Raw genomic sequence first — 7,594 nt, 5'->3', positions numbered from 1 at the left:
TGTGTTTTTTATTGTAGACTAGTAAAGTATTATTCATATATTCACAAATTTTCAGTAATGGAGAATTAATGTTTTGAGCCTAATCATCTCTGGACAGACAGGATGTCAAGTTATTTCAGAGCTGGGCATCCTTAGAGGCTTCTGATCTTCCTTCAGTTTCTCTCATCGACTGTTGACACAAGTGCATGGCCCAGAAATAGGTTTTATATGTTTCTGCTGCCAATATGGAGTGGTACTGATAATAACCGAAGTTTTCCCATATTCCTGAAGTGTACCATGCATTCCCACAAGGACATTATTCAAGGCTCCATTCAAGAAGCACCTAAGACAGTCCCATCAAGAAGATACCTGTTGGCACAAAGCCACCACCCTAATGTTTACAGGAAAACAAACGGGGAGGGGAGTTGGGGGAGGTGGAGCAAACAGGCTCATGCTAAGAGTTGAAGCAATGCTAGATCATCAGAAGTAAGATACATAAAGGCAGCAATCATTTTTTTGCAAACCACTAGATAAGGAGCAATAGCAGTGCCCTAGAGTAGCCAGACTGCTCTGTGCCCTTTAAGGAAAACTAACATAAAGGTAGATAGATAGATAGATAGATAGATAGATAGATAGATAGATAGATAGATAGATAGATAGATAGAGATAGAGATATAAATTGGTGTTGGTGAGACTAATAATTGCTGTCCCCAGAACCACATTATAAAACACTGAGTTCCAATGGGAATCCAGTAAGATTCCAAGACTCTTTCCCGGGGGCAGTCTAACTCACTCCTGTCCATCAAACTCTTGACTCCGGAGCTTCATTCTTCAGCCACTGTCTATGAGTCTCATTAAAATGGACATGTTCTGAAACATAAGTTGTTAGTTTTCGATATGGAGTGTGGTGTCCCGCTGCTCTGCCCTGCGTGACAGGCCCAGACGGTCTCCTTCAATGGAGCTCAAAGGGACACAAAAGATGGTGAGTTACCAAACAGGTAGCTGGTAAGCAGGAAGATAGACTTCCAGTAGGGTGAGGACCAGAGGGGTAGGGAGTTGCCTTTCCAGGGAACAGAATAACTTCTAACTTCCCTAGATCCCCCGCCTCGCCATCACAATGCTGTGAAGGCAGTGCACACGGCACACTCTGTTCCTTTTCCCAAAGCTTGGAATAGCCGCTGAGGCTGTAATTGTTTTTCATCTGATCAAAGCCACAATGTAATGATTTCATAGATAAAGATGCAGAATTAGATGTGTATATATGAACATATATGCATATCCTTCATAGTTACAATGAAGTGTTTTGTTCCTGTCCTTACATATTTTGGAAGATTTTGAGCTTGGTGTAATTATTGCTCTCCTGGAAAACTTGGAGAAGCACGGGTAACAAGATCATACTCGCTTTCGCTCAAACTGAGCCAGTTTTAAACCAAAGTCCTCAAAGATGAAAGGCTTGTCTTTATTCCCTTAGTTTCAAAGACTAGTAAGCGTTTCATCATTTTTAAATGTAAAAAGCAAGGTTTAAAGGAAAACCATTTTAAATCGCCAGCAACCATGAGTAAACATAAAGGGAGTTTTTAAGCCAATACAAGCATTTCAACAAGAAATTCAAAATGAAGAGTCCAACAGAAAAGAGTATCTTCAGGCTTTCAACATGATTGTCTTCCCTTAATGCAGAATGGGTCCTTGTGTCCCCCGCCCTAGTAACAGCTACTAACACAGGGTTTTTCAGAGACAACAAATCTTAGCTCTCTCTAAGCACTTTTGGGGTGGATTTTTAATAATGGTGTGTTTTGTGTGTGATGATGCAAAATTAAAGTTTGGCTAATGCCCAGTGCAGAGAAACAGCAGACAGACACACACACATATCACATGTTCTGCATACGTTGTTTGGATTCTCTTCCAAAAGCCGATATTCTACCTTAATCACAGACACTTACGAAATGAAAGTTGCTTAAACTGTCTAAGGGAAATTCTAATCTCTTCAGTCTGTCAAAAAAAAATCAAGCTTGTCAAATATGTCTAGGTGGAGCCATCTTTAATCAAACAAGACATAATTAGACAATCAAATAACATCTGTGCACACACAAAGAACCTCCAGGTGACTTGGTAACTGGCTGTCCTCCCGTGACAAGTTTTCTGTGGTTCATGTTTTACAGTAGGTGTGTGTGTGTGCTACTGCACTAGAGCGTAGCTCAATGGGCATTTGAAGATGAGTGATAAAGACTCCACTCTCATGTTCTTTTATCGTTTACAAGAAAAGTTAAGAAAAGACTTAAACAAGCTGGCCTGATTTTTTGTTTCTTATCTGGAGAACAACAACAACAACAAAAAATGTTGAGAGATTTCTCTTCCAAAATTAGGTCAAACAGTAGCAGGTACATCTGAAAGGGTTTTCAGATCAACATGACACCTGAATCTAAGCTTCGAGATTTCAGCCATTTTCACAATGTATCTGTCACTGCATTCAGATAGCGAACCAAGACACCCAAAGCAGATGATGCACAGAAGCAGGAAATGAAAGAAAAAAAATCATTTTAGACCTAGGCCCTCCTGAAGACCAACCCATGAATTAGAGCTGAGAGGTTGAATAGGGTGTATGTTTCTGAGGCCCTGGTGTTCAGATATGGAAGACGGCCTGTATTTATGCACATGCTTTAGCCTTTTCTGAATGGTGTCAACTTTACATTCTAGGTTACAATGGTGACTTTTATACTTGTAGGAAAAATTTAAGGGAGTCCTGATGGCACAGACCGGTAATCCAAGCACTGATGATGAAATCTGAGCCATAGGACCAAGGTAACACTCTATTAAGGTCACTCCTTTCTTCAGCTCTCTCAACCTGCTCTGTGTCCAGCTGGAAAACACAGAATTGGGGTGGTCAATTCATGTGCATGCGCACTGCAGGGACAATAAATTGTTGATTCTGAGAGCATCATTGCCTTTCCTCAAGAGAGCATGTGGGAAAATGGAATCCTACCTCAGGCTTTCCTATCAGGGCTACCTCTGCAGACACGTGACCTCTGTAGCTCCTCAGGGCTCACGCAGGGAAAGGCCTCATACTTACCTTAATATTTGACTGTCACAGTTGTGATATTAATAATGATTCTTGCTTTGAATTTGTGTTTTGTAAATGAAGAGTGATAAGGCAGTGGAGCAAGTGTGAGAGGAAAGGAGGTGGGCAACTAGCAGCACAGATGGGCAAGCAGTACACACATGCAGAAAACAGAGCCTGTAGGCAGAGCAAGCCTGTCTCCTACAGAGGCTAGACAAGCTATATGATGTTCACTAGCATGCAAGGAAATTCAGGGCGGGGCAGAATGAAGCCAAGCTGGGACCCGGACCTGGATTATTGCTGGCAACGTGGCGGCAGCTGCGGCAGAGGCAGTAAGAATGCTGAGAATGGCCATGGTCCCCAAATGGGAGTCTCTGTCAAGAGCAGCTTTGGAACTCAGAAGGCACAAGGCCAACTTTCCCTACCATTCTCAAAACCTAATCTTAAGTGTCCCTTATCCATAGAAGATCTGCTTCAAGATTCTTGGTGGATTTGAAACCATAAATAGTACAAAACCCTACCTCTCCTCTATGTTTTCCCCATATGTACATACTTAAAATAAAGTTTATTTTCCAAATTTGATATAATAAGAGATTAACAACAGTAACTATAATAAAATAGGATCGTTGTAATAATATATTGTATTGAAGGTTCTGTGATTATAATCTCCTTTCCTCTTGATTGGTAGTGTGTACATGCTGGATAAATCATGATCCGTATCCCACCTGGGATACAATGTGATGTTGTAAAACTTTCTTTACCCTACTCAAAAAGATGCTTAAGACATAATGCTTTTTTCAGTTGGATTGAGATGGGTTAGGTTTAAGCAGTTTGAGTTTGTTTGGGTGATTGATTGGCTTTCTGTTTTGTTGTATTTTGTTGTTCTATTCTTCTGTTTTATTTTATTTCAGTTCTGAAATCAAACCCAGAGTCTTACACATACAAGGAAAGTACATGACCACTGTACATGGCCTACATCCCCAACCCATAAAATGAGTTATCTCCCAAACTTCCCATGAACATTTTCAAACTGAGACTGCTCTTATATAACTGAATGTACATTAAGGGAGGGATACTCTGTGCAAACTTATCAAAAGTCAGAGCAGGATCTAGCCACATATACTTCACCAGTACACAAGTACCAGAAAAGACCTTATGGACATTATACCACAAAATAAGACCAGGGTATTCCCATTGTGTTAGAAAGTTGTTGAGATACTGCAAAACAAACACCTACAAGCTCAGTAACAAAAATTGAACTTTAAGAGTATAATATTTAATAGAAAAGGATGCCACTTTGTAAATGTATGCAAAGGTTCACGAAGCAGATTTCCTCCATTTTTCTTAAAATTGAAGATACCATGACACATAAAGGAGAAAAGCATTTGAATAATAGATTAACAGTTAATAACTTTTACTTTCTTGTATAGACTCCCACAGGGCCAGGAAAAGGCAGATAAAACATTAAAATACCATTAAATACATTAACATTTAAAATTAAACTCTGAATTGCTCAAAACCAATTTGTGTGAACATTGAATCCATCATAGAGAATTATCCTTTGAGAACAACCAGCTATTGATGAACTAAAACTTACCTTTAACAATAATTCATCAACAGTTGCTTGAATATTGTCATAGCACTTTAATGTTCATGACATCCAGTATAGTTACTGCAGCAAAATATTCACCCCAAAATGAAAAAGTATCAAAACGTAATTGTAGCCTTGCATTTTCTAAGAGCAGTTAATGCTGTTTCTAACTCTATTCACTGCAAGCACAATTTGTAAAAGCATAAATGTTGTTGTCTTAAATTGTTTCTTGTCATGATCATACATGCCCATGATCCAAGCACTCAAGAGGCTGACAGAGGAAGACAGAGTTCAAGGCTAACCTCTGCTATATTGTGAGATTTGGTCTCAAAAAGTAAAAGTAAAAAATAAAGCCTTCAGAACACATGTGCTCGGAGAGAGCCACTGTACAAGGTACAAAGTCCCCAGAGCACTCCAAGCAAATCCACAGATGAGGTAGTATGCAAAACCCACAGAGCACTCAAGAGCCCCTCCATGTCCTCTTCCCCATTCTCTCTGAATCAAGCATAGAGCAGGACACACATCTGGGTTAGATATAAAGAAAAGGCTGAGAGCACTTAGTCAGTAACTCATTCATGTCTTGGCAGGATGCCCTACTATAGGTTGGGTGTCTCTTACTTGAAATCTTTCATATGAGTGTTGTCTGAGGTTTTTAGATTTGGGAATATTTGTATATTCATAGTAATAGGACCCAATCTAAAGTGAAATTCACATATACCTCATAATATGTGGCTTGAGGCTAAATTTTATAAAATATCTTTAATAATTCTGAGCATGAAACAAAGTTTAATGTAGAATTTTTCACTTGCAGTATTACATTTGAGCTAAAACTTTCAGATTTTAGAGCATTTCAGATTTAGAGTTTTCAGGCTAGGACTGCTCAGCCCATAAGAAGCAGACTATCTCACCTGGGAATTTCTGAAAATAGGATGAGATGACTTCTTATAATAAACTGGGCTCTTAGATAACATAGATAGGTCATAAAATGTTTACTAAACATGTGAAGAAAGCCAAAGTAAGAGTCACAAGTGAACTTAGGAAAAGCTCCTCCATGTAGAAATAGCAGAAGAGACAAAACAAATAAGACTTCAGAATATGTGCAAATAATTTCTTTGTGAAGTGCTAGAGTAACCGTGGGGGAAGGGAGACTACAAATTCCATCTAAGAACTGAAGAAAATAAGTATGCAGAGATCTTGGCTGAACGGGCTCAACCCAGGAGTGACAGCAAAGGCAGAAAGGACAGCTAGAGAAGTTTGCCAAAGAAATCTCAAAAGGAAAAAGAGCTGACAAATAGGAAGGAAATGTTAGAGGAATCAAAGACACCTGCAAGGGACCAGTGAGCAAGCACCATGTAAAGCTCCAGAGAGGAGGAGCAGAACTCCCAGATAGAAAGGGCCATGGTGTCCTTGGCAAGATGCACAAAACATCCATGTCCAACCCCAGTGGAAACACTGCAGAACCCAAGAAAGCACACCACAGGGGTGTAGACTAAAAGTAGGTGATCATCTTCTACAAAAGAGTGGCATGGTGTGCCACATTGAGCTTCTCATTAGTAACGCCAGATAAAGGAGAAAACAACATTATTCTTCTTTCTAGTGAGAAGAATTTCAAAAAGCTAAAATTTGGCATATGTATATATGTATGTATATATTCGAATTCATCATATATATGATGAATTTGAATATTATACTAATGTTCGATACTTTTTGATTTACTCTGGTAGGAAAATGTATTAGTTGGTATTTCATCATTTTCTGTTGTTTTGACCACTTGATGGAAACAGTTCAAGGGGGAAGGGTTTATTCTGCCTTGTGGTTTTTGATGGGTCAGCTCATGGTCACGTGACACTATATGCTTGGACAGCACATCGTAATGGCAGAAACATGTAACAGAAAAGTGTCAATTGCTAGCTAGGAACAAAGAGCAATAAGAAGGGGGCATGAATAAAATTCCTTCAAGGAGACTCCTCCCCATGACCTACTTCCCACCTCCCACAATTTCCATAGCCTCCCAAAACAGCCACTGAAGAGCCAGCTGAAAACCAAGGGTTCAAACCAGCAGTCTGTAGCAGATCATTCTGATGCAAATCATAATGGTGAGTTTCTGTGTGTGTGTGAGGGAATGCTTGGCATAGGTAACTTAAGGGGAGGCTTCATTTTTGACCCGTGGGCTTTAGGGACTTCTGTGTCCTTCGGTGCATTGTTCTTGGCTCCATTGTTTCGGACCCTATGTCGAGTAATAGCATCATGATAGCAGAAATCACTCATCTCACAGTAGACAGGAAAAAAAGCGAAGAGCAAGGGAAGGATAGGAAGAGAGGGAGGGAGAGAAGGAGAAAGGAAGAGACCAGAGACAGAGGCAGAGACAGGGAGAATGTGTTGAACAGCAGATATGAATTAGCTATGCAGTTTACAGCTTAAAAATAAAAGACCCTAAAGAAAAGTTATCAGCTTCTTTCCTGGTTCAAAGTCAGCACGTCCTTAGACCTAGCAGCAGCTCTGTCCTTGCCAAAGGCCAAAGATGCCGCAAGTCCTGTTACCTCTTCTTCTAAGCAGCACCCTTTACAGGAAGCCACATGGAGGGTGTGGCTGAAACCATAAAAGCTGGGGCACCTAGGATGGGAATAGATTTTCCTGCTCATTTCCCACCCGTGTCTCCTCCACCCAGGGAATAGAGATGCAAAGGTATCCCACTCCAGGAGACCGCTCCCCTGTACAAGAGCTCTCTCTTGTCTTTTTTAAGGTCCCTCTCATAAAATACTTCTTCTCATAAAACTCACCTTCTGTGGTTTATGGATTTCATTTGTCAAATACACAAGACAAGAACCTGAAAGACACTTTCAAGAACTGAAAGGAACTTCAGTAGCCACTGAGTTTCCAGGGCCCCTAACCTCTCAAGAACAGTATAAGATGTGAGAAAGACTCCATCACACTCAAAGATAACCCAATATTGCCCTATCAGTGCAGTA

This window comes from Mastomys coucha, unplaced genomic scaffold (assembly GCF_008632895.1).
Source record: "Mastomys coucha isolate ucsf_1 unplaced genomic scaffold, UCSF_Mcou_1 pScaffold15, whole genome shotgun sequence".
Taxonomy (NCBI): Eukaryota; Metazoa; Chordata; class Mammalia; order Rodentia; family Muridae; genus Mastomys; species Mastomys coucha.
This window is presented reverse-complemented; position numbering follows the sequence as displayed.